The sequence below is a fragment of the Oncorhynchus nerka genome, linkage group LG22 (genome assembly GCF_034236695.1).
Source record: "Oncorhynchus nerka isolate Pitt River linkage group LG22, Oner_Uvic_2.0, whole genome shotgun sequence".
Taxonomy (NCBI): domain Eukaryota; kingdom Metazoa; phylum Chordata; class Actinopteri; order Salmoniformes; family Salmonidae; genus Oncorhynchus; species Oncorhynchus nerka.
The window spans coordinates 66,736,871-66,761,780 of record NC_088417.1 but is presented as its reverse complement, the minus strand read 5'-3'; the positions used below and the strand labels follow the sequence as shown (position 1 = coordinate 66,761,780).

At 42.1% G+C, this 24,910-nt stretch overlaps 1 protein-coding gene across 10 annotated transcripts in view; it reads right to left on the bottom strand.

Annotated features, from left to right (window-relative positions):
• The window catches only part of fam222ba (family with sequence similarity 222 member Ba), a 78,622-nt gene that overhangs the window by 47,097 nt on the left and 6,615 nt on the right, over positions 1-24,910 (bottom strand). For 5 of the 10 annotated variants that reach the window (XM_029627653.2, XM_029627651.2, XM_029627647.2 and 2 more), the window contains exon 1: positions 23,612-23,719. The exons of 3 other annotated variants lie outside the window; for them this stretch is intronic. The gene's annotated coding sequence lies outside the window, so the exon portion shown is untranslated. Of the gene's footprint in view, positions 1-12,650; positions 12,770-23,611; positions 23,720-24,910 lie in introns of those variants that run through there. 2 more of the 10 variants (XM_065007323.1, XM_029627649.2) reach the window with 1 other exon arrangement.

The following is a 24,910-nucleotide window of genomic DNA, read 5'->3' as shown; positions in this document are numbered from 1 at the left end:
TGATCAACCTCGCAGTGGCAGACCACGTGTAACAACACCTCCACAGGATCGGCACATCTGCGGGACAGGTACAGGATGGCAACAACTGCCCGAGTTACACCATAGAACGCACAATCCCTACTTCAGTGCTCAGACTGTCCGCAATAGGCTGAGAGAGGCTAGACTGAGGGCATGTAGGCCTGTTGTAAGTCAGGTCCTCACCAGACATCACCGGCAACAACATTGCCTATGGGCACAAACCCACCATCACTGGACCAGAGAGGACTGGCAAAAAGTGCTCTTCACTGACGAGTCAAGGTGGTCAGATTTGCGTTTATCGTCTGAAGGAATGAGCGTTACACCGAGGCCTGTACTCTGGAGCGGGATTGATTTGGAGGTGGAGGGTCCGTCATGGTCTGGGGTGGGTGTGTGACAGCATCATCGGACTGAGCTTGTTGTCATTGCAGGCAATCTCAACGCTGTGCGTTACAGGGAAGACATCCTCCTTCCTCATGTGGTACCCTTCCTGCAGGCTCATCCTGACCTGACAACTCCAGCATGACAATGCCACCAGCCATACTGCTCCTTCTGTGCGTGATTTGCTGCAAGACAGGAATGTCAGTGTTCTGCCATGGCCAGCGAAGAGCCCAGATCTCAAACTCATTGAGCACATCTGGGACCTGTTGGATCGGAGGGTGAGGGCTAGGACCATTCCCCCCAGAAATGTCCGGGAACTTGCAGGTGGTGGAAGAGTGGGGTAACATCTCACAGCAAGAACTGGCAAATCTGGTGCAGTCCATGAGGGGCGATGCACTGCAGTACTTAATGCAGCTGGTGGCCATACCAGATACTGACTGTTACTTTTGATTTTGACCCCCCCCCTTTTTTCAGGGACACATTATTCCATTTCCGTTAGTCACATGTCTGTAGAACTTGTTTAGTTTATGTCTCAGTTGTTGAATCTTAATGTTCATACAAATATTTACATGTTAAGTTTGCTGAAAATAAATGCAGTTGACAGTGAGAGGCCATTTTTTATACACACAACCAATCAAAAGTTTGGGGTCACATAGAAATACATGAAATGAGTTGCAAAATGAATAGGCAATAGTGTTGACAATGTTATAAATAATGGAGTCCATCAAACTTTTCTCAAAGAATCCTCCATTTACAGCAATTACAGCCTTGCAGACCTTTCGCATTTTCGATGTCAATTTGTTTAGGTAATCTGAAGAGATTTTACCCCATGCTTCCTGAAGCACCTCCCACAAGTTGGATTGGCTTGATGGGCACTTATGTACCATACAGTCAAGCTGCTCCCACAACAGCTTAATAGGGATGAGATCCGGTGACTGTGCTGGCCACTCCATTATAGACAGAATACCAGCTGACTGCTTCCCTAAATAGTTTGTGCATAGTTTGGAGCTGTGCTTTGGATCATTGTCCTGTTGTAGGAGGAAATTGGCTCCAATTAAGCACCGTCCACAGGGTATGGCATGGCGTTGCAAAATGGAGTGATCGCCTTCCTTCTTCAAAATCACTTTTACCCTGTACAAATCTCCCACTTTACCACCACCAAAGCACCCCCAGACCATCACATTGCCTCCACCATGCTTGGCGTCAAGCACTCCTCTGGCCTCTTCATTTTTTCTGCGTCTCACCAATGTTCTTCTTTGTGATCCGAACACCTCAAACTTAGATTTGTCTGTCCTTAACACTTGTTTTTCTCTGTCCAGTGTCTGTGTTCTTTTGCCCATCTTAATCTTCACTTTTTATATGTCAGTCTAAGATATGGCTTTATCTTTGCAACTCTGCCTAGAAGGCCAGCCTGAAGTCGCCTCTTCACTGTTAACATGTAGGCTGGTGTTTTGCGGGTACTATTTAATGAAGCTGCCAGTTGAGGCGTCTGTTTCTCAAACCAGACACACTAATGTACTTGGCCTCTTGCACAGTTGTGCACCGGGGCCTCCCACTCCTCTTCTATTCTGCTTAGAGCCAGTTTGCGCTGTTCTGTGAAGGGACTAGTACAGAGCGTTGTACGAGACCTTCAGTTTCTTGGCAATTTCTCTCATGGAATAGCCTTCATTTCTCAGAACAAGAATAGACTGATGAGTTCCAGAAGGAAGGTCTTTGTTTCTGGCCATTTTGAGCCTGTAATTGAACTAACAAATGCTGAAGCTTTAGATACTCAACTAGTCTATATATATTTATCCATCCTACACAGTAACGGAGATGGGTGACAGCAATTAACATTTTGAATGTTTTCCGGTATCCACTCTCCTCTATTCCTGTTCAGCTGGTGGTGTTGATGTTGCTAGACCCTAGCAGCACCTGGGGCCTCATTTATCAACCGTGCGTAAATGTCTTACTAAATTCTGGCGTATGTGGAGATTCTAGGATGTGGAGATAAAATTATTTGGATGTATCAAACTGTTGCACACACTGATAAATCAGAGCCTTATTATATTTGTGTGGTCGTGAACGAGCGCTACAATCCCGCAAACGTTGGCCGCGTATTCTGCAAGATTGGTTGTCCTTTCAAACAATTGAAAAGTAAATGCTACAGCCCACACGTCAATGCAAAAGACTAATTGTCCAATATTTTGTTTATCAATACATGGTTGTGCATCCATCTCTTGCCTTCAAATAGGCTCTGAAATTAAATAGGCTATGTCATGCTCCTAATACACACAGCAATAGGCTACTGTAGCTTATCCATACTGTCAAGGCTACCTACCGGTCTATTGATAAAAACTGATAAAAATGGTACTATTTGTTGTGTAGCGGTAATCATTTAAAAGCAGTTATGTCAGAAAATGACATTTCCTTCAATATGATTATGATTTAAGCCTTTATTATACAAGTTAAATATACATTAAATGACCTGCTGCTGTGCGATTCCCTTACCAATGGCAAATGCATCATTTTTATCATTAGGCCTACGTTTTGATGATTTTATTAGCTTACCATTGTTATAATTCCTGTGCATCAAACACCTGCCATTTCCCTCAAAGTAAGAATAAGCCTATTTGGTTGCAATACAGTTGATCAACCTACTAGAAGTTTTGTGCAGGCACAGTTTGAGATTTGATGAGGATACACACTTTCTAGTAAAGTTCAAAATATTATTTATCCAACCTTTGTGGGAAAACTGGAGAACACAATGTTTAGAGTATTTTTTGTGCGCACGCACCTTGATAAATGAGGGCCAGGCCCTGGTTCCTGATGGGGTGAGAGCAGGGGGGTAATTTACGATTCATTACAGAAAGCTGACACGATGGCCTGGCCAACCCATGCAATGAAACCCTGGATTGTCAAATACAGGAAGATGGGTGATTCCCTTTGACTGAACACACACACACAAACTGAGCACATTATACACTCAGTCAGGCTTGCACAAGCACTTTAAAATGTGGCTCCAGCCTTTCAAATTCCAGCAAGCCTCCATCTCAATCCACGGCAATCTGCAGCTGAATGAAGTGAAAGTACTTCTGTTCTGGGGCCATTTTTCACAATGTGAGTAATACAAAGAGGATGTGCAGCAGCCGCTACACAACTACATGATAAAAGTTAACATTCTTGCTTCAATTCAATGTATCCTTTGTAAAATCCCCCCCACCCCTTTAATAGGAATACATGGAGGCTATATACACACACACACACACACACTAGCCGGACGTAATGGACAATTTCATAATTCACTCCAGAGCTCGACAACCGCAGACAAAGGAGGGAAATGGCAAGAGATCCGCCAATCATTGATCACTGAAAGATTTCAGACAAAGGGAGTCCAAACAAAACGAGGATGCTGCTTTTCTTCCCTGTGGCATGTTCTGTGTCACTCAGCAGCTCCATTGCAACCAAATCCTCACAATAAAGGAGGTCACTGACAAGAGACTCTCCTACAAGAGCACTGACCCCATTTTAACCCTATACAGGTGGCATTGTGCTGCTAAAACAGGAAGCAAACGCCCTTTTCAAAGGATGTAGGACCAAGCTAGGAGGTTAAAACTATTAGGGACGATTTCAAGTTTTCATAACAATCGGAAATCGGTATTTTGCTGATTTATTTTTTTATAAATACATTTTATACCTTTATTTAACTAGGCAAGTCAGTTAAGAACACATTCTTATCTTCAATGACAGCCTAGGAAAGGTGGATTAACTGTCTTGTTCAGGGGCAGAATGACAGATTTTCACCTTGTCAGCTCGGGTTATCCAATCTTGCAACCTTACAGTTAACTAGTCCAATGCTCGTAACCACCTGATTACATTGCACTCCACGAGGAGCCTGCCTGTTACGCGAATGCAACAGTTTGGGCAGCCTGCCTCATTGTGAACTAATTTGCCAGAATTTTACGTAATTATGACATAACATTGAAGGTTGTGCAATGTAACAAGAATATTTAGACTTAGGGATGCCACCCGTTAGATAAAATACAGAACGGTTTCGTATTTCACTGAAATAAACGTTTTGTTTTCGAAATGATAGTTTGCGGATTCGACCATATTAATGACCAAAGGCTCGTATTTCTGTGTGTTATGTTATAATTAAGTCTGATTTGATAGAGCAGTCTGACTGAGCGATGGTAAACAGCAGCAGGCTCGTAAGCATTCTTTCAAACAGCACTTTCGCCAGCAGCTCTTCGCAAGCACAGCGCTGTTTATGACTTCAAGCCTATGGCTGGTGTAACCGATGTTAAATGGCTAGCTAATTAGATGGGTGTGCGCTAATAGCGTTTCAAACGTCACGCACTCTGTGATTTGGAGTAGTTATTCCCCTTGCTCTGCAAGGGCCGCGGCTTTTGTGTGATGATTAACGCTGCTTCGAGTGTGGCTGTTGTCGGTGTGTTCCTAGTTCGAGCGAGGAGAGGGACGGACGCGTCTGCTAAATGACTTAAATGTCATGTAAATGTATACTGTTACACTGGCAATACTATAGTGCCTATAAGAACATCCAATAGTCAAAGGTATATGAAATACAAATGGTAGAGAGAGAAATAGTCCTATAAATACTTTATTAACTACAACCTAAAACCTCTTACCTTGGAATATTGAAGTCTCATGTTAAAAGGAACCACCAACTTTCATATGTTCTCATGTTCTGAGCAAGGAACTCAAACGTTAGCTTTTTTACATGGCACATATTGCACTTTTACTTTCTTCTCCAACACTTTGTTTTTGCATTATTTAAACCAAATTGAACATGTTTCATTATTTATTTGAGACTAAATGTATTTTATTGATGTATTATATTAAGTTAAAGTAAGTGTTCATCCAGTATTGTTGTAATTGTCATTATTACAAATTTTAAAAAATGTTAAAAATCGCCCGATTAATCGGCATGGGCTTTTTTGGTCCTCCAATAATCAGTATCGGTGTTGAAAAATCATAATCGGTTGACCTCTAGTTAAAACAGTGCTCTTTATAGTCCTATCTGTAAAGTTAATTCATGATAAAAAAAAGCTCATAGGTGGTTAGTGAGGAACATGCAGCCTAGCCTAACCTTTCATTAGCAAAACAACTCCAGTAAAAGACTAAAATAGCATGGCAGATTGAGACTGCACATCACATAAAAATGCATTATGCTCAACTCCTGGGAAGAGAAAGCGTATGACCTAAAACACTTTCTAATATGGAAATGACAATACTTGAACACATCCGATTGCTTGCCGTGACTTGATTCAGAATAAATTGAATATTGACTGCCGTAGTTCCCTGGGTGATTTCCCTGGCTGGATTCTCTGGTATTCATGTCATACTGCCTAACCTAGTGGACTAAATCAACACTGACCACCTATGAACTGTGATTACAGCCAGCCAAACTCCCTCCTGCAGAAACATCATCAGCCCTGCACTGTACACACACACACACACACACACACACACTCCAGGAAATGCAGCCAGCTGAGGAGGACAAAAACAGGGGACTAGAGGAGACATAAACAACATATTTCAGGCAGTAGCCCAATTCAGCATGCAGTGCAGAGCAGACAGGCGCTGGCTGCTAAATCCACCAGTCTGTGTACAGAGGGCTCAGTTACTGGTTACTGGCGTTTGGACAATGCAGGTGTCAGACAGAACACAACGCCTGTCTGGAATAGCAATTCAGCTCAGTGCATCTGCGGAGGGACTTGTTTAAAGTGGAGGTCGAACAAGAAGTGACAGTTGGATTTTACTGCTCTGACTGAGTGACAACCATTGCTAATACTGCAAATGTTATATTGCTGTATTTCCTCCAGCCTGGCTCCTATGGCTGCTGTCCTCAAGCCTCTCTGACTGTCGCGATCAGCAAAAATAGAGAAAGGATCTGCCACTTTTTCTGACTTGGAAACAAACAGCCATTGACTGACATGCAAGAGATTACCCTGTGAAGGTCACAATTTATCCTAGTCTTCAGGTACCCTTTTCACAACAAAACCCCAAGCCCTTTTTACGACAAAACGTCATCTGGCCATTTCCAAATCTCAAGGCATGGTGGTACCATTCACTATCAGCAACAATAATCTCTAACAGGACCAGAGGGTTAGGCTGTATAAAGGCCTATATTCTGATTGGCTCTCTCGAACACAAGAAGACACATTTTTTGTCATTTAACTCTTATCCAGAGATGCATAGATGCTCTTACTTTTTCGTACTGGTCCCCTGTGGGAATCGAACCAACAATCCTGGCGTTGCATGCGCCATGCTCTACCAACCGAGCCACATGGGACCCACACATGCCATTGAGAGGTGCTGCCGATGATAAACTAAGCAGGTTACGGCAAAGTGCAATAGCACCGACCACCACTCACCTCACTAGACTAGCTCGCTCTCCCTCTCTGCCCAGTTTGCCTCTGCTGCACCCTCACCCAGCCCTGCAGTCAGTGCTGGGTCAGCACTGCTCTGATCTGAGGCTCAGGCTGAGCCACTGACTGCTCAATCAGGCCCACAGAAACACTAGCTCCCTGTCGGCTCAGATAACCAACAGCTTTATCACTTGAGAACACGACAGCCATGACACACTAAGCTCTTTCATACTTCTCATTACATCCAGGGATAAGATTACAAAGGGCAAAAATAAATAATATTCTTCTCATGCAAAACTTTCCACAGCCAGCGCCTTATCTTCAAACAAGAGTAAACAAAAACATTGACCTCGAAAAACCAGAAGAATGTTGTTTTGGTCACGCTCAGTTTATGTTCTTGTTATGAAATGATAGTGGATAGGATTTAGCTCAATAGTGGAACAGTACCTCCGTCTCTCACCCCGGGAGTGATGACCAATGGACATGTGGTATTTGATATATGGCACACCAAAATTAGCATCCCTCAATGTCCAGGATACGGATTTGAGACCAGGAAAGCAAAAAGGCCGGTGAAATTCAACTAAAGACACCCTTTGACCCAACCACATCTAAGCAAATGTCACATTTCAGTAACTAAGCAGGGCCTACAACAAATCACCTGCTGTTTTCTCAGACTTTCACAGTTGTCAGAAAACAAACTCTCAGACATTGAACTCACGACCAGGATCACAGCCAGCCAGGCCAACTCAGTCTTGTGATTAATTAAAATGAAAAATCTATAATGTAATATATCCATCTTGTGTCTCAACCCCGCCAGCTTGATGTTCATGGTGCGGCAGGTAGCCTAGTGGTTAGAGCGTTGGACTAGTAACCAAAAGATTGCAAGAGCGAATCCCCGAGCTGACAAGGTAAAAATCTGTCGTTCTGCCCCTAAACAAGGCAGTTAACCCACCTTTCCTAGGCCGTCATTGAAAATAAGAATTTGTTCTTAATTAACTGACTTGCCTAGTTAAATAAAGGTAAAGTAAAAAAACTTAATGTCAAGTATCACACTTTCTTCCAGCTCAATTCCCTTATTTATCCGTCATCACTTGATCTCCACCTTTACTGTAATAGCTGGTATGATCCTGTCTAACCTAGGGCTGGGGGATGTGGCCTAAAAATAATCTAGATTTTGTTCCAATTTATTGGCGATTCACGGTATATACAGTACCATTCAAAAGTTTGGACACCTACTCATTCCAGGGTTTTTCTTTTCTTTTTACTATTTTCTACATTGTAGAATAATATTGAAGACATCAAAACTGAGAAATAACACATATGGAATCATGTAGTAACCAAAAAAAAGAAAAGTGCTCAACAAATCAAAATATATTTTGTATTTGAGATTCTTCAACGCAGCCACCCTTTGACTTGATGACAGCTTTGCACACTCTTGGCATTCTCTCAACCAACTTGATGAGGTAGTCACATGGAATGCATTTATATTAACAGGTGTGCCTTGTTACAGGTTAATTTGTGGAATTTCTTTCCTTCTTAATGCGTTTGAGAGTTGCAGTGAAAAGAAAGACAAGACAGATGTGTGCTGTGTTATACTTTGAAGCCTGAAGGTTGATTTGATTTTTTTTTTTTAAGCAATTGTGTGTACTGTTCATGTGAACGGGGCATGTTGAATCCCAATGAATCAATCCTGAATGCTCGCGTTGCAAAAAGCAAAGAATAAAAAAAGAGCAGTGACAGCCATGGAGCTAGCGGAGGAGCTGAAGAACTGGAAAAGCCTCCTGCTTTATTTAAGTCTCATGTATGGGAGTATTTTGGCTTCCCTGTCAGATATGATGATGGAAGAAGGGTGGTGGACAACACCATTGCGGTGTGTAGGCATGTGTCACAAGAAAGCTGTATGATCATGGAAATACATTGAGCATGGCCACACATTTAAAGCGTCATCACCCTGGTGTGTCAGTGATGGGAGCCAACTCAGTCAAGAGACAAACTTCTCACCGCAGCATTTAAGCAGCCCTTTGCTGCAGAATCAGACCGCGGACTAAAGCCATCACCAAATCTATTGGGACATTTATAGCTGCAGACATGAGGCCATATTCTGTTGTTGAAAACAAAGGTTTTAAAAATATGGTGAAAGTGCTTGAGCCATGCTACAAAATCCCCTCGCGCACCCACCTCAGTATGAAGATCATGCCAGATCTTTATGAACAGGAAAATATCAAAATTGTCGACAAATTGTCCAAGGCATCCTCTGTTGCCCTCACCACCCGACGGGTGGACCTCCAGGGCAACGGGAAGCTACGTGACTGTGACTGCTCACTACACCAGGAGTGGGAGATGGAGGAGTGGGAGATGAAGTCCGGTGCTACAGACACGCCCCTTCTATGAGAGTCACACAGGCACAAATCCGGGGCAGGTACTGCTAGGAGCAGTAGCAGAGTGGGAGCTAGAGAGGCTCAATAGCAATATCCCAAACACCATAGATAATGCCAAGAACCAAGTAAATGCAGTGATAGAAGCTGGACTGGGGCCACAGATAGCTTGCTTTGCACATGTGATCAATTTAGCATCCCAAAGGGGAATCACAGTGAACTAGATGGACCGCCACCTTGGGAAGATCAGGAAGGTGGTTTCCTTTTTCCACAAAAGCACAACAAACACTCATGTACTTAACACCTAGCAAGAAATGCTATAGCTACCGACCCACAAGCTCATACACCATGTCACAACAAGAAGGAACTCTAATTAAGACAAGTTGAAGCGCCATCTTGAGCAGCAGGCAACTGTATACTCTGCACTGACAGACAATACCCTGATTTTTTAAAATAAAAGACATCCTCACCTTGTCTGATGATGATGTGAAAGTAGCAGAGGAGGTCCTCCAGGTGCTCAAACCCCTCAAAACGGTTACAACCCTATTGAGCACTGAAACTGCACCATCTGTGTCCATGATCCTACCTCTGAAAACAAGAATTCTACAATCCATGGCCCCAAGTGAGGAAGACAGTACCATCACTAGAGATGTCAAGGCTGCCATTAGACAGGACCTGAACCCCAGATACCCCCCTAATGTACATGACTACCTTCATAGATCTACTGCACTGGATCCAAGGTTCAAGTCCCTGTGTCACCTAGACCCTACCCTACACTGGAGGACATAGTGATCTCACCACTGAGATCGTTGCCACTAAAGAGGTAAAAAGAAATATTTAAAAAAATATATAAAAAATGAGTGAATTAATAAATATACTGTAGTCTAATCTTAGTTGATGCTATTGCTATTAGAATCAACCATTTTTTAATTTTTTATTTGGAATAATAATAGCTTTTATTCAATGTTATAGCCCACAATTATAGTTCTATGAAATATGAAAATAAATCATTAGTTAGTTAGTTTAATAGATCAGGTCATTTTTTTCTGCAGGGTCAAGCCACAGAGCCTATGGGGGTGCCACAGGGTTCAATTCCCAGGCCGACTCTCTTCTCTGTATACATCGATGATGTCGCTCTTTCTGCTGGTGATCCTCTGATCCACCTCTACGCAGACGACACCATTCTGTATACCTCTGGCCCTTCTTTGGACACTGTGTTAACTAACCTCCAGACGAGCTTCAATGCCATACAACTCTCCTTCCATGGCCTCCAACTGCTCTTAAATGCAAGTAAAACTAAATGCATGCTCTTCAACCGATTACTGCCCGCACCCGCCCGCATCACTACTCTGGACGGTTCTGACTATGTGGACGGTTCTGAATATGTGGACAACTATAAATACCTAGGTGTCTGGTTAGACTGTCAACTCTCCTTCCAGACTCACATTAAGCATCTCCAATCCAAAATTAAATCTAGAATCGGCTTCATATTTCGCAACAAAGCATCCTTCACTCATGCTGCCAAACATACCCTCGTAAAACTGACCATCCCACCGATCCTCGACTTCGGCGATGTCATTTACAAAATAGCCTCCAATACCCTACTCAATAAATTGGATGCAGTCTATCACAGTGCCATCAGTTTTGTCACCAAAGCCCCATATACTACCCACCACTGCGACCTGTACCCTATCGGTGGCTAAAAACCGATGTCAAAGCCACCGTGCATACCTATATAAAATGTAGGTACATGACGTCATGACGCCACGTAAAATTGTGTGTGGATCGAGCAGTCAACAAGTCGAGCAGTCATTCAAAAAACATACAGTAGCACTGTCAAAGCTGTACAAAGAAGTCTGCAAAGAAGCAAACACCAGCCACAAACGATGTGTTTACAATACCGCGTTGGTAATAAAAAATAATTTGTTCGACTGCAACTTCTGGGGTAGCTAGCTAGCACCAATACAACCAGCCTGAAAACAATGACCAGTAGAAACTGCAGCCATTTACATTGTTGTTCGCCTATCTTCAGTTCAATCAAATAAATAGCTAGCCAGCTACTTAACCCTGTTGCCCAAAGCTTACGTTATAAGCAGCCAGCTAGCTTCATCTGGCTAGTGAGGCTCGACTGGACCTTGTTATATGTTGTGAAGCTAGCCACAATAAGGATTAGGCACAATAGTGGACTTTGCGGGTTGCCTTCAAAATAAAAGTATGACATCGACAGTGATGCAAATTAATACAAATATAATTTTGCCATACCTTTATTTTGAAGGCTAACCACAAAGTCCACTATTGTGCCTAATCCTTATTGTGGCTAGCTTCACATAGATGGGTCCGACCACCATTAATCAAATACGAACTGTCTTATAAATTAGGGTTATTTTAGATGATGAAACCTAGATTGTCGTTTTGCTGTTTTGGGGGAAGAACATTGTTTGCATCCATGAGCTAGCTAGCTTTTTTTATGACCAGCACTGTAGATGCTAGATAACTTTACCAGCATCATAGCATACATATGAATGGATCGTTCTGACATATGAAATACGAGTAATATTGTAATCAATGTGTAATAACTATATGAATGCTTTAAATTATGTGACGTGCAGTCATAGTCAGGTCCCGGTTGGTTAACAAGTTTATTTGACACATCAAAGTGTTATTTTGTTTGACATGCAAAGACCCAAAAGGCGTTCCATAGAAATCCTGGTTGAGAATGAAACGACTGAACAAATGAACAACGAAACAGCACAGCAAGTAAGTGAAATAAATAGGTTTTGATTATGTTTTACTGGTAATGGGGACATGCTTAAATGCCAACAAAATAACTTTTTGGTCAGTGTGAGGTTTGTGTAACCTTTATTTAACTAGGCAAGTCGGTTAAGAACAAATTCTTATTTACAATGACAGCCTACCCCAGCCAAACCCGGACGACACTGGGCCAATTGTGCGCCACCCTATGGGACTCCCAATCACAGCCGGATGTGATACAGCCTGGATTAGAACCAGGGACTGTAGTGACGCCTCTTGCACTGAGATGCAGTGCCTTAGACTGCTGCATCCATGTGTGTGTGTTAACTGTACTAGAATGCTTAAAACGCAGCTAAACATTTTAATATTGGTATCGTTTTTTTTTGCAGGGAAAATAACGGATATTGGTATCGGCCATATGTGTCCATATGAGCGATTCTGTTGGACAAAACCTGAAATACATATAGCGAATTGAAACCGAAGAAGTAATCTTTCATCTTTGTTGTTCTGAGTGGCAGGGACTGGGAGGAGCTTGGTGTGTGTAAATAGAAACGTGCAAAGTCACAGCGGAAGGAGAGAAGGAGACAAGACCAAAAAACAACATGAGAACAAGTGGACAAATACAAATAAAAACTTGATTTGAGCGATACAGGCATTTGGAATATCGTTCTAAAACATACATTAAAATTAATTATACGAACCAGATCACACTAAAAAACATTTCTGCGTTGCAATAAATTTCCAGATTTGTTCTTACTTTGTACAGTTGCTGGGAAACCCGTGTTGCAGAAGTACAGACCTGCTAATGGTATCTTTTAGGATTACTCAGAATGATATGTGACTCGCCTGGCAGCCTCTTGATAGGAGGAGGAGGGCCTGTTGTGGGTGAGAGGTGGGTCAGTGTTCCGATTCGGGCAGCCTTATCTCATGCCATAAACAGATAGCCGTATCAGACTGGCCTCATCCTCTAACTGTTCCTGTCAGATAGAGGAAGGGGCACAAACAACCCTCATGTCCCCAGTGCCTCTACTGGGAAACCTACCCAGGCCAGATCAGCCACTCTGATCATGTCGCCCTGCCCTGTGCTAGTTTAGTAAGAACTGTCACTCCTGCTACTGCATTGCTGTTGAACAAATAGGTAGGAGGCAATGAAGTGTAGTGTGGCTGTGTGGGTCTAGATTTCTGTGATTGCCCTGAAGCCGAAGACAAAACAACTTCATAGTACAAAGTTAGGCAACTGGAGGCCATTGGGCCTGGTGTGGGGTGGAGTGGGGATGATTATGCAGGCTTTACCAGCTAGACAAGGACTTTTTGACTTAATTTCACCTGCTGGCTAACATACAAATCCCCATGAAAAACAGAACACACTACGAAGATATAGCCTGGTCCCAGATCTGGTTGTGCTGTCTTGCCAACTCCTATGGCCAGATCTGGGACCAGGCTAACTAAGATACTGAACCTGGAAGAGAGTTGTAATCGGGCTTATTCCCTCTGCTGTCCTATTGGGACAACATCAACATGACACCGTCCATGTGAGTTACCAAACAAAACACCATGTAACAGCAGACGCACAACCTCTGCTCTGAAAACCATGTCATGACACTACAGGCACCAACCCTCTGACTGGAATTTAAAGGAGCTGAATGAAACATCCCACTTATAAAACCCAACCATATTCTTTCTTTACCCCCAACCGGACCACTCCTGTTAATTGGGATGTTTCATAAAACTACATTCTTCCTTTACCCCCTACCGGACCGTTGTTCTTGTTCCTAAGCCCCTCCATGTGACTCACTGCCCAGTAAGAGACAAAACACCTACCCCAACCTTTCTTAAAGTATGGGTCGCGACGGGACATGTTAATGGTGGGACACGAATATTCAAATACAATTAGCAATTTCGACATGTGGTTGTGCCTCGGTCAGTGACTGACATAAGAGAAACTGCAGTCATACAAGAATTAGCCATGTCAGCTAAAAAAAAAAAAAACTGATTGGTAAATTAGTCTAGCCAGCTATCTAAACTTGAAGTAATCATGGCGAATACCGAACGGGCATGCAGGGCACGAGCCCAGGGGCACTGACTTCGAGGGGGCCACAAACTTCCAGGGGGCCACCATTGATTTTGTTAGTCACTCATCACACAAATATCATTAATATGGCATAAGTCATGGCTAAATGTGTAGAATTGCAGGCAATTATCTGTAAAGCTGAAAATGTTTTCCTCTATGCCCCCATGGCAAAATAGGTAGAATTGCATAATTTATTTTATAAAATTGCATCATTTTGTCTCTGCCCTGTCGCAAAATGTGTAGAAACTTGCTTTAAGAGCATTATTTTCTCTATATACCATGGCAAAATGTGTAGAAACTTGCTTTAAGAGCATTATTTTCTCTATATACCATGGCAAAATGTGTAGAATTACAGGAAATTAAAAAGGATACTTCATGATTTTGGCAATGAGGGAAGTTAGAGGTAGTTATGCTAACGCTAGTTAGCATTGGCTCCTGGAACTACAGTGCATTCGGAAAGTATTCAGACCCCTTGACTTAGTCCACATTGTTACGTTCCAACCTTACTCTAAAACTGATTAAATGTATATCAATCTACACACAATATATACCCAATAATGACAAAGCGAAAACAGGTTTAGATATTTTTGCAAATGTATATATAAAAAAAACAGAAATACCTTGTTTACATAAGTATTCAGACCCTTTGCTAAGATACTCAAAACTGAGCTCAGGTGCATCCTGTTTCCATTGATCATCCTCAAGTTGTTTCTACAACTTAGAGTCCACCTGTAGTAAATTCAATTGATTGGACATGATTTGGAAAGACACGCACCTGTCTAAAAACCAAGCCATGAGGTTGAGCGAATTGTCCGTAGAGCTCCGAGAGAGGATTGTATCAAGGCACAGATCTTGGGAAGGGTACCAAAACATTTCTGCAGCATTGAAGGTCCCGAAGAGCACAGTGGCCTCCATCATTCTTAAATGGAAGAAGTTTGGAACCATCAAGACTCTTCCTAGAGCTGGCCGCCCGGCCAAACTGAGCAATCGAGGGAGAAGGGCCTTGGTCAGGGAAGTGACCAAGAACACGATGGTCACTCTGACAGAGCTCCAGATTTCCTCTGTTGAGAGGGGTGAACCTTCCAGAAGAACAACCATCTCTGCAACACTCCACCAATCAGGCCTTGATTGTAGAGTGGCCAGGCAAGCCACTCCTCAGTAAAAGCCACATGACAGCCCGCTTGGAGTTTGCCAAAAGGCACATAAACTAAAACAATGATAACTAAGCTAAACAACAGTATACAAGGCATATTGACATTTCTCAGACCATGAGAAACAAGATTCTCTGGTTTGACGAAACTAAGATTGAACTATTTGGCCTGAATGCCAAGCATCACGCCTGGAGGAAACCTGGCACCATCCCTATGGTGAAGCATGGTGGCAGCATCATAATGTGGGGATGTTTTTCAGCAGCAGGGACTGGGAGACTAGTCAGGATTGAGGGAAAGATGAACGGAGCCAAGTACAGAGAGATCCTCGATAACCTACTCCAGAGCTCTCAGGACCTCAAACTGGGGCGAAGGTTCACCTTACAACAGGACAATTTTTTATTTCACCTTTTTTTAACCAGGTAGGCTAGTTGAGAACAAGTTCTCATTTGTAACTGCGACCTGGCCAAGATAAAGCAAAGCATTTCGACACATACAGCAACAGAGTTACACATGGAATAAACAAACATACAGTCAATAATACAGTAGAAAAAGTCTATATACAGTATGTGCAAATGAGGTAGGATAAGGGAGGTAAGGCAATAAATAGGCCAAGGAGGCGAAGTAATTACAATATAGCAATTAAACACTGGAATGGTAGATGTGCAGAAATATATATATATATAGACAGATAGATATCGATATATATATAAATGCGCAAGTAGAGATACTGGGGTGCAAAGGAGCAAGATAAATAAATAAAGTATGGGGATGAGGTAGTTGGATGGGCTATTTACAGATGGGCTATGTACAGCTGCTATCGACCCCCCTCCGCTTACTTCTGTGCCCTGGACACCATATGTGAATTCATCGCCCCCCCATCTAGCTTCAGAGTTTGTTCTCTTAGGTGAACGAAACTGGGATATGCTTAATACCCCGGCAGTACTACAATCTAAGCTAGATGCCCTCAATCTCACACAAATCATCAAGGAACCCACCAGGTACAACCCTAAATCCATAAACATGGGCACCCTCAGACATTATCCTGACCAACTTGCCCTCCAAATACACCTCTGCTGTTTTCAATCAGGATCTCAGCAATCACTGCCTCATTGCCTGTATCCGCAGTCAAACGACCACCTCATCACAGTCAAACGCTCCCTAAAACACTTCTGCAAGCAGGCCTTTCTAATCGACCTGGCCCGGGTATCCTGGAAGGATATTGACCTCATCCCGTCAGTCGAGGATGCCTGGTTGTTCTTTAAAAGTAATTTCCTCACCATCTTAAATAAGCACGCCCGGTTAAAAAAAATGCAGAACTAAGAACAGATATAGCCCTTGATTCACTCCAGACCTGACTGCAATTGCACAAAAACATCCTGTGGCGGACTGCAATAGCATCGAATAGTCCCTGCGATATGCAACTGTTCAGGGAAGTCAGGAACCAATACACGCAGTCAGTCAGGAAAGCAAAGGCTAGCTTTTTCAAGCAGAAATCTGCTTCCTGTAGCTCCAACTCCAAAAAACGTTTTGGGACACTAAAGTCCATGGAGAACAAGAGCAGCTGCCCACTGCACTGAGGCTAGGTAACAAGGTCACCATGATAAATCCATGATAATCGAAAATTGCCTTCCTCCTGGCTACTACAACCCCGGACAACGGCCGTCTTCATCGACCTGTCCAAGGCTTTCGACTCTGTCAATCACCGTATTCTTATCGGCAGACTCAATAGCCTTGGTTTCTCTAATGACTACCTCGCCTGGTTCACCAACTACTTTGCTGACAGAGTTCAGTGTGTCAAATCGGAGGGCATGTTGTCCGGACTTCTGGCAGTCTCTATGGGGGTGCCACAGGGTTCAATTCTCGGGCCAACTCTTTTCTCTGTATATATCAATGATGTCGCTCTTGCTGCGGGCGATTCCCTGATCCACCTCTACGCAGACGACACCATTCTGTATACTTCTGGCCCTTCTTGGGACACTGTGCTAACAAACCTCCAAACGAGCTTCAATGCCATACAACACTCCTTCCGTGGCCTCCAACTGCTCATAAACGCTAGTAAAATCAAATGCATGCTTTTCAACCGTTTGCTGCCCGCACTCGCTCACCCGACTAGCATCACCACCATAGAAGGTTCTGACCTAGAATATGTGGACAACTATAAATACCTAGGTGTCTGGCTAGACTGTAAACTCTCCTTCCAGACTCATATTAAACATCTCCAATCCAAAATCAAATCTAGAATCGGCTTTCTATTTCGCAACAAAGCCTCCTTCACTCACGCCGCCAAACTTACCCTAGTAAAACTGACTATCCTACCGATCCTCGACTTTGGCGATGTCATTTACAAAATAGACACCAACACTCTACTCAGCAATTGGATGCAGTCTATCACAGTGCCATCCGTTTTGTCACCAAATCACCTTATACCATCCACCACTGCGACCAGTATGCTCTAGTCGGCTGGCCCTCGCTACATATTCGTCGCCAGACCCACTGGCTCCAGGTCATCTATAAGCCTATGCTAGGTAAAGCTCTGCCTTATCTCAGTTCACTGGTCACGATAACAACACCCACCCGTAGCACACGTTCCAGCAAGTATATCTCACTGATCATCCCTAAAGCCAACACCTCATTTGGGCGCCTTTCCTTCCAGTTCCGTGCTGCCAGTGACTGGAACGAATTGCACAAAAAAAAGTTGGAGACTTTTATTTCCCTCACCAACTTTAAACATCAGCTATCTGAGCAGCTAACCGATCACAGCAGCTGTACATAGTCCATCTGTAAATAGCCCACCCAATCTACCTACCTCATTCCCATACTGTTTTTATTTACTTTTCTGCTCTTTTGCACACCAGTATCTCTACTTGCACATCATTATCTGCTAATTTATCACTCCAGTGTTAATCTGCTAAATTGTAATTATTCGCTCCTATGGCCTATTTATCGCCTACCTCCTCATGCCTTTTGCACACACTATATATAGATTTTCTTTTTTCCCTACTGTGTCATTGACATGTTTATTGTGTTATAGGCTTGTTTATTCCATGTGCAACTCTGTGTTGTTGACTGTGTCGCACTGCTTTGCTTCTTATCTTGGCCAGATCGCAGTTGTAAATGAGAACTTGTTCTCAACTAGCCTACCTGGTTAAATAAAGCTGAAATAAAAAATAAAAAGGAAAGGCAGCCAAAGGAAGAATTGGCTTTGGGGGTGACCAGTGAGATGTACCTGCTGGAGCTCATGCTACGGGTGGGTGCCGCTATGGTGACCACTGAGCTGAGATTATTTTAGAATAAGCCTGTATAGTAAAAAATAATTGGAAAAAGACAAGTGGCCTTAATACTTTCCGAATGCACTGTATAACTCAAACTTCCTTCATACTGGACACAAAGACACAAATGGTATCCACGAGATCATAGGACTCTGCGGAAGTAGATAAACGTCCTCCTTGCACAATTTCCCTAAGTAGGCCTTTAACTTTAATTTCTCTTTCCTCCGTCAAGAGGGTGGGCCACTAAAATGCTTTGCCTGTGAGGTTGACCCCCAAAAAGGAGCATGTTTTCACGTGCTTGGGTCCCAGGAAAACACAGAATTTCTCATTTGGGTCCCAGGTACAGATGAGAAAACACAGTGTGGCTTGACAGCTAGTCTCTCTCCAAAAGCGCAGGGACTCAAGTGTGGTGAATGTGGGGTACAGTGGTTTGACAGCTGTGCTGGAGATCTGAGCTCAACAGAGGTGGGTTAATAATGACACTAGCTAGTAGCCACCTCAGAGATCAGATTCGTAATACCTTTCTGTACAGGAAAAGAGGGTGGCCTGTAGCCTCACTGTGCAAATGGATGATAATTCCAAAAATGTTAGTCATGTAAGACAAGACAAGTCACCTGAGGCCATCTGCTATGCAAACAGAAAATATCTTATGAGCACAAAACCAAAACAGACACCTGTAAGTGATTTAACATTCAAAACCTCTCCTAGAATTTTGAAAGGATGATAAAATGTGATTGTGTTGGTAGCGTACATTGTTTCGGAGAAAATGTTCATTTGCCTCTAAAACGCAACATCAAATGACTGGTTTAAAATAAAACAAAATGATAAGCAGCCAAGTGGCTCATTCCACACAGAAAATTCTTGCAACATAAAAATCTGTTTTTTTTTGCTACTGTATTTCACAGTAAACTGGCGGGTGCTGAATGCTAATTGCCACTAATCAATGCATCTTAATCAGCTGAAACATCAGAAAAGTGACTCAAGTTGTCTGTGATCTGTTATTCATAGCCTAGAACTCGGAGGTCTCAGAAAAATGAAGCATGGCTTTGATGTAATCCGGTGTTCCATTGCCACTGCTTAAAATGAGTATGTATGAAGATTCTTGCCTACATTTTGACCTCAGTACAGAATCTTTTGAAGCATAAAATGTTCACAGATGTAGTGTACCTGATTCACACTCTGTGAAGGCAACAATCATCTTCACTTACAATGACCTATTATTAAATACATTAGCAACAGCTGAATATTAGGTCAGATCTAGAGCAGGGATGGGCAACTGGCGGCCCGCATGACCCCCTTTTGAAGGTCCTCGGATTAACCCCCCCCCGGGTCTCAACTTACTGTTGAAAGAGTATGACATGAAAGAATACATTCACGAGGAGCAATTTTGAAATTTGATTGTACATCGCAGTCTCTCTTGTTATGTCATTCACTGATAGAAATCTGAAAATAAAATCTGTATATGGGCTAATTGACTATCTAAAATTGTTATCGTGGTCGAATTACCAGCCGGGGGGGCCCCCCCAAAGATTTTTTTTGTCAGTCTCAATCAGCGATCATATTAAAAACAGCAAATATTTCTCTCCACCCTATGGCAAAATGTATAGAATTGCAGGAAATGTGCTGTAAAACAGCACATTTTCCTCTCCGCCCCATGGCAAAATGAGTATGATTGCATGAAATTAGTTACGAAATTGGTAAATCTTCTCTTCACCATGGCAAAATGTGAAGAATTGAAGCAAACTGCTTTAAAACTGCAACATTTTCTCTACACCCCCACGGCAAAGTGTAGAATTGCATGAAATGAACAAACTTTTATTTTTATTATTTATTCTCTCCTCTGTCAAGAGGGGGGCCACTAAATAAGTGTTTGGGGGGGGGGGGGGGGGGGGGGGTAAGCAAGCAAGCAGAACCGTGAGTAACTGCAGCCTCTCATGATGAGTTCAGATTTTTTTGTGGCGCCAACCAAATGTGCCCATCCCTGATCTAGAGCTAAGTATCATGGCAAATGAATCCCATTGAATGCTTGAAGTTTCTCATTTTCAAAATTAGCCTCATTGTCAAATATCTCACCAATTGCTTTCAAGTTTCCTTAAAACTTATTTGACACTAAAACCATGTAGACTTTATATGGGAATATGTCAGTCAAATTCATTAACAAAAGATTAGGCTACATGGTTTGAGATTATAGCCAACCATTTCTGCCCTCTTATTTAAACCACTCTAACACACTTTGATTAATATCCACTATATTGCTCCGCCAGGCTGAAGTGGATTAATGAAGAAAAAAAAAACATTGACAAACATGCTTTCCTCTTTATTTGCTCTCAGCTAAAGTCATGTTGCACTTGCAGGTCAATTAAACATTAACTTTAGATAACACTTATAAAGCCAGTATGGTGTCTTCTTGCATTGGCTAATTAGTACATGCATAGGTCCCCATGCATTGTGGTGCTTTGCACTTGAGAACAATGCCTTTTCGAAATGAGAGACCATTTATCTAGCCACTCTCTCTTCTTAATGAATGCATTGTTACAAAGCCATGCTATTTGAAAGAGCAGAGCCTGTAAAGAAAATAATATGATGAATGATATGCTCAATAATATGATAATGTATATGAGTGGGGAAAATATTTTCATTTTCTCATCAAGATGTTTTAATACATTAAAGCAAATTTAGACCACATTTCTATTCTATCCGTGTCCTTGTCCAACCATTGAGCCGTCATCATTCTAAACTTGAAATGAGAACAAATGGAGTAGTACAGCATCACGAATGTAATAGTCTTGACTCTTGAGCATCAAGACAAAACTGTCTGGGATTCATTGAAGAACGTTAAATCACTTTAATGGCTCTTCATTGTGATGGAAACATAGCACCCAGACAACAAAATTATCCCTTACAATACTCGATAATTGCACCGAGTCAAGGAGCCTGCGTTTCTCAGGAAACAAGGGTCTGAAATGTAATTATTCACCCTTTGGAAAATGTAGGGCAACTGCGCAATGATGTAAAACAGCACTCTCGGGCGAACTAATGTCAAGCTCTCATTTTTGACAGAGTAAGCAGAAGATATCAGAGAGCAGAATAATTAGATCTACTCTGTCGTAAATTAAATAACCACTCTGGCAGTCGGCAAAGGAAATGAACTTTAAAGAAGTGGCAGACTCCACGAGTAAGGACAGGACATAACACTGCCACATTATACAACCTCTTGGAGGACACTGACATTTTAATTTGTGATCAGCAACTGTACATTAGTGACAAATCACACCCCATGTCATCACCACTGACATTAAATCACAGATGTATTACACTATTATAAACTGCAGTGCTTCTGCAACAATGCATAAAAGACAACCCTTAATCAGAATAATGAAGCAACAGCAATTGGCCTACATCCCATTACACAAGACAGTGCAAAACTGAGATGTTATTTTGACAGCACAAGTAGCTGAGCAGTAACAGAATAAAACTGACCATTTGACAAAAACGTAACGTTACTCCAGGCTCCAATTGATCATGGGTGGTATTTGATGAATCCGCACAAATACAGCAAAGATCCCATATGCTAAAAATGCATCGTAATAGATTTTCAGAATTGCAGCAAAATAAAATCCACACTTTGTAAGGAGGAGCCACCTAAACCAGATCTGTCGAGGCACACAGGCTGAAACATTCTCTCCCTCAACTCTGCCCATATATATGTACCATTTTTCCCTCATCAACCCGGAAGTCACAATTTGGTTTATCCCGATTGGATCTCGTCGAATCAGTAAGACTGCCAGCATGTTTACCAATCAAATAGCTTTCTCCAATGTAAGAAGAGTAGGGATTCCGTGCGCAAGGTCGTGTGGCTACCAGATGAGCATGATGTAAACCTTTTGTTACCTTACCAAACCTCTCACTGGTTTGTGCAAGATGAGGTGGAGATTTCACTTAACGACCAATGGAACTGTCTAAAATGTACAAACTCTGCCCACCCAGGGCACCATGCCTTGCAAAACGAACTCCACCAGTGTTTACCTTGGACTCATCCTGCACAAACTAATAATATGCTGATGTGTAAAGAGATACAACTAAAAAGCTGCGTTGTCGAGGTAGATTTTAGTCAGGCTGAACAGCAAGAAAGCAACAATACTGAGAGTCTGTCTATGAAAAAGAGGCATAGTAGCCATTATAAAACATAGGGAAAAAAGCCATACAAAATGATAACACTTGCTGACATGTCCAAACCGCTTGTTGATTGTCAGATCAATCGCGATATGGTGGCATTGACGCATACCCGCCCCCTGTCTTGTTTCAAAGGCCACTGTTATTAGCTAAGTCAGGTGCTTCTCCAGTCTCTCGCTCAGCCTCCACCCCACAGACCACACATAAAAGGTTTACTAATTTCTCTCTTGGATGGCTACTGGATGATTCGGAGTCTGATCAAAGGAGCACAGCAATGGGGCACCACACTGCCTACTATACGCACAACAAATTGGATCTGGACCACCCACCAGCGGCAGGTTGTCCAAATGTAGAAAGCTGGCAATCAATTCAATATCCACCCCCCACAATAGAACAACACAACCGCTATTCACCCCTCGCCGAGATGAGAATATTTGAAGGAGGTGGCAGGCTTGTAAACTACATAGTTGACTCGTTAATCAGCGAAATGAAAATCAACCTGCGTCTAATTGAAAGCAATTAGCTAGTGGCACAATAAAGAAAGGCAAAGTAAAGACATTCCTGATATTCTAGTTAACCAATTGATTACGCTGGATAGTTAGATGGCACATGTAACACAAAATTGTTAGGTAACGTAAGAATGCATAATTCATTTAGTTAGAATATAATGTAAAAGGTAACAGTTTAGCCATCTTACAGTCCATTCAATTATGATTGACATATCATCAACATTAGTTAACTGACATAATGCGGGCTAGTTGACACATTCAATAGTGACGACTGAAGTCTTTCGTTATGCCAAAACCTTAAATTCAGAGTTATTTGAACAAAGGAGAGGCTTTTAATCAAATGTATTGCTATTACAATAGCATGCTAACTGCTGGCTATTGATAACTCGCAGCTAGCTAACGTTAACTAATGAAACACAGAGCTAGCGGATTGATAGCTAATGTTAGAATGACTCCTTTGTTGCCGTCTCGGCTTTGCACACATTTATGACAAGTAATTACCTTCCAATGATGAATGAAATCTCATATTAGATAGAAATACTTACTCTCCATGTACCTCCTCGAAAGGCATTGCTTAAAAAATCATCATGGTTTACAAATTCAAAAACAGATTTTTTGCTGTTGGACTGCTGCTGTCTGCGGCAGCAACTTCCGGCGCATGCGCAACTTTCTCAGCACCCAGCCAAGTCAATATGGTGTAATTGCAGACCACAATTGTGGGCGTTTCTTGATACGAGTGTTCCCTGATATCAGGAAACGCCCATTGATACCTGCCATTGGTCAGTTCCGGTGTTATGAGTAACCGGAAGGTTGCAAGTTCAAACCCCTGAGTTGACAAGGTACACATCTGTCGTTCTGCCCCTGAACAGGCAGTTAACCCACTGTTCCTAGGCCGTCATTGAAAATAAGAATTTGTTCTTAACTGACTTGCCTAGTTAAATAAAGATAAAAAATAAATAAAAAAGGTGCCAGGTTAGGATAATTAACGTATAACAGGTTAGGTGAATTTTGTTTACATAGCTAGCAGATTAGGATAACTAAGGTGTCAGGTTAGGATAATTAACGTGCCAGGTTAGGATAATTAACGTAAGAGGTTAGGTGAATTAGCCATGGCAGATTAGGAGACTGAGGTTAAGTTTAGAAAAAGGGTCAGGGTTAGGCCAAATATTATGGATATACTGACAAGATACATGTCTTTCCGCCCTAACAATGGGAGTCTTTGTCCCCAAAGCGGTCCCGCCGAGTTGGGCCTTTCTTTTCCTGTTCCTCTTCGGTTAGACTAAGCTACAATCGATGACATATATAAAACACTGGCTTGCTGAGGCTGTATTGGCCATTGAGAACTTTTAAGCCCCGGTCGGCCATATTGGAACTCCTTAGTAGGAGCAGTCCTCCATAGGAATGAATGTAATTCTACAGTATTTCAATTAAATGTTTAAAGGAAAACATTACATGTAATTTAAGTTGTTTTTTTGTAGTGGGGACAGCAACATTTGTACTCTAAAAAAAATACTATGAGAAAAAAAAATGTGAGCATACTAACGTGCATACAATGTGCATATAATTATATAAGCTCACATAATATAATTTCAAAGTATGCATTAAGGTGTCTGTATTAGAATATACATGTCAAAAAACAGAATGTAGATATTAATAAATGCATTTCTATAGCTTCCAATAGTACCAAGATGTACCAATAGTACACATCATTAGCTACAATACCTCGGTTGTCTGTTGTCACCGCGAAAAAAATGGCCACTGACTAATGGCGAGCATCAATGGGTGTAACTTAATATCAAGAAACGCCTATATCAGAAAACACCCCTAATTGCGATCTGCAATTA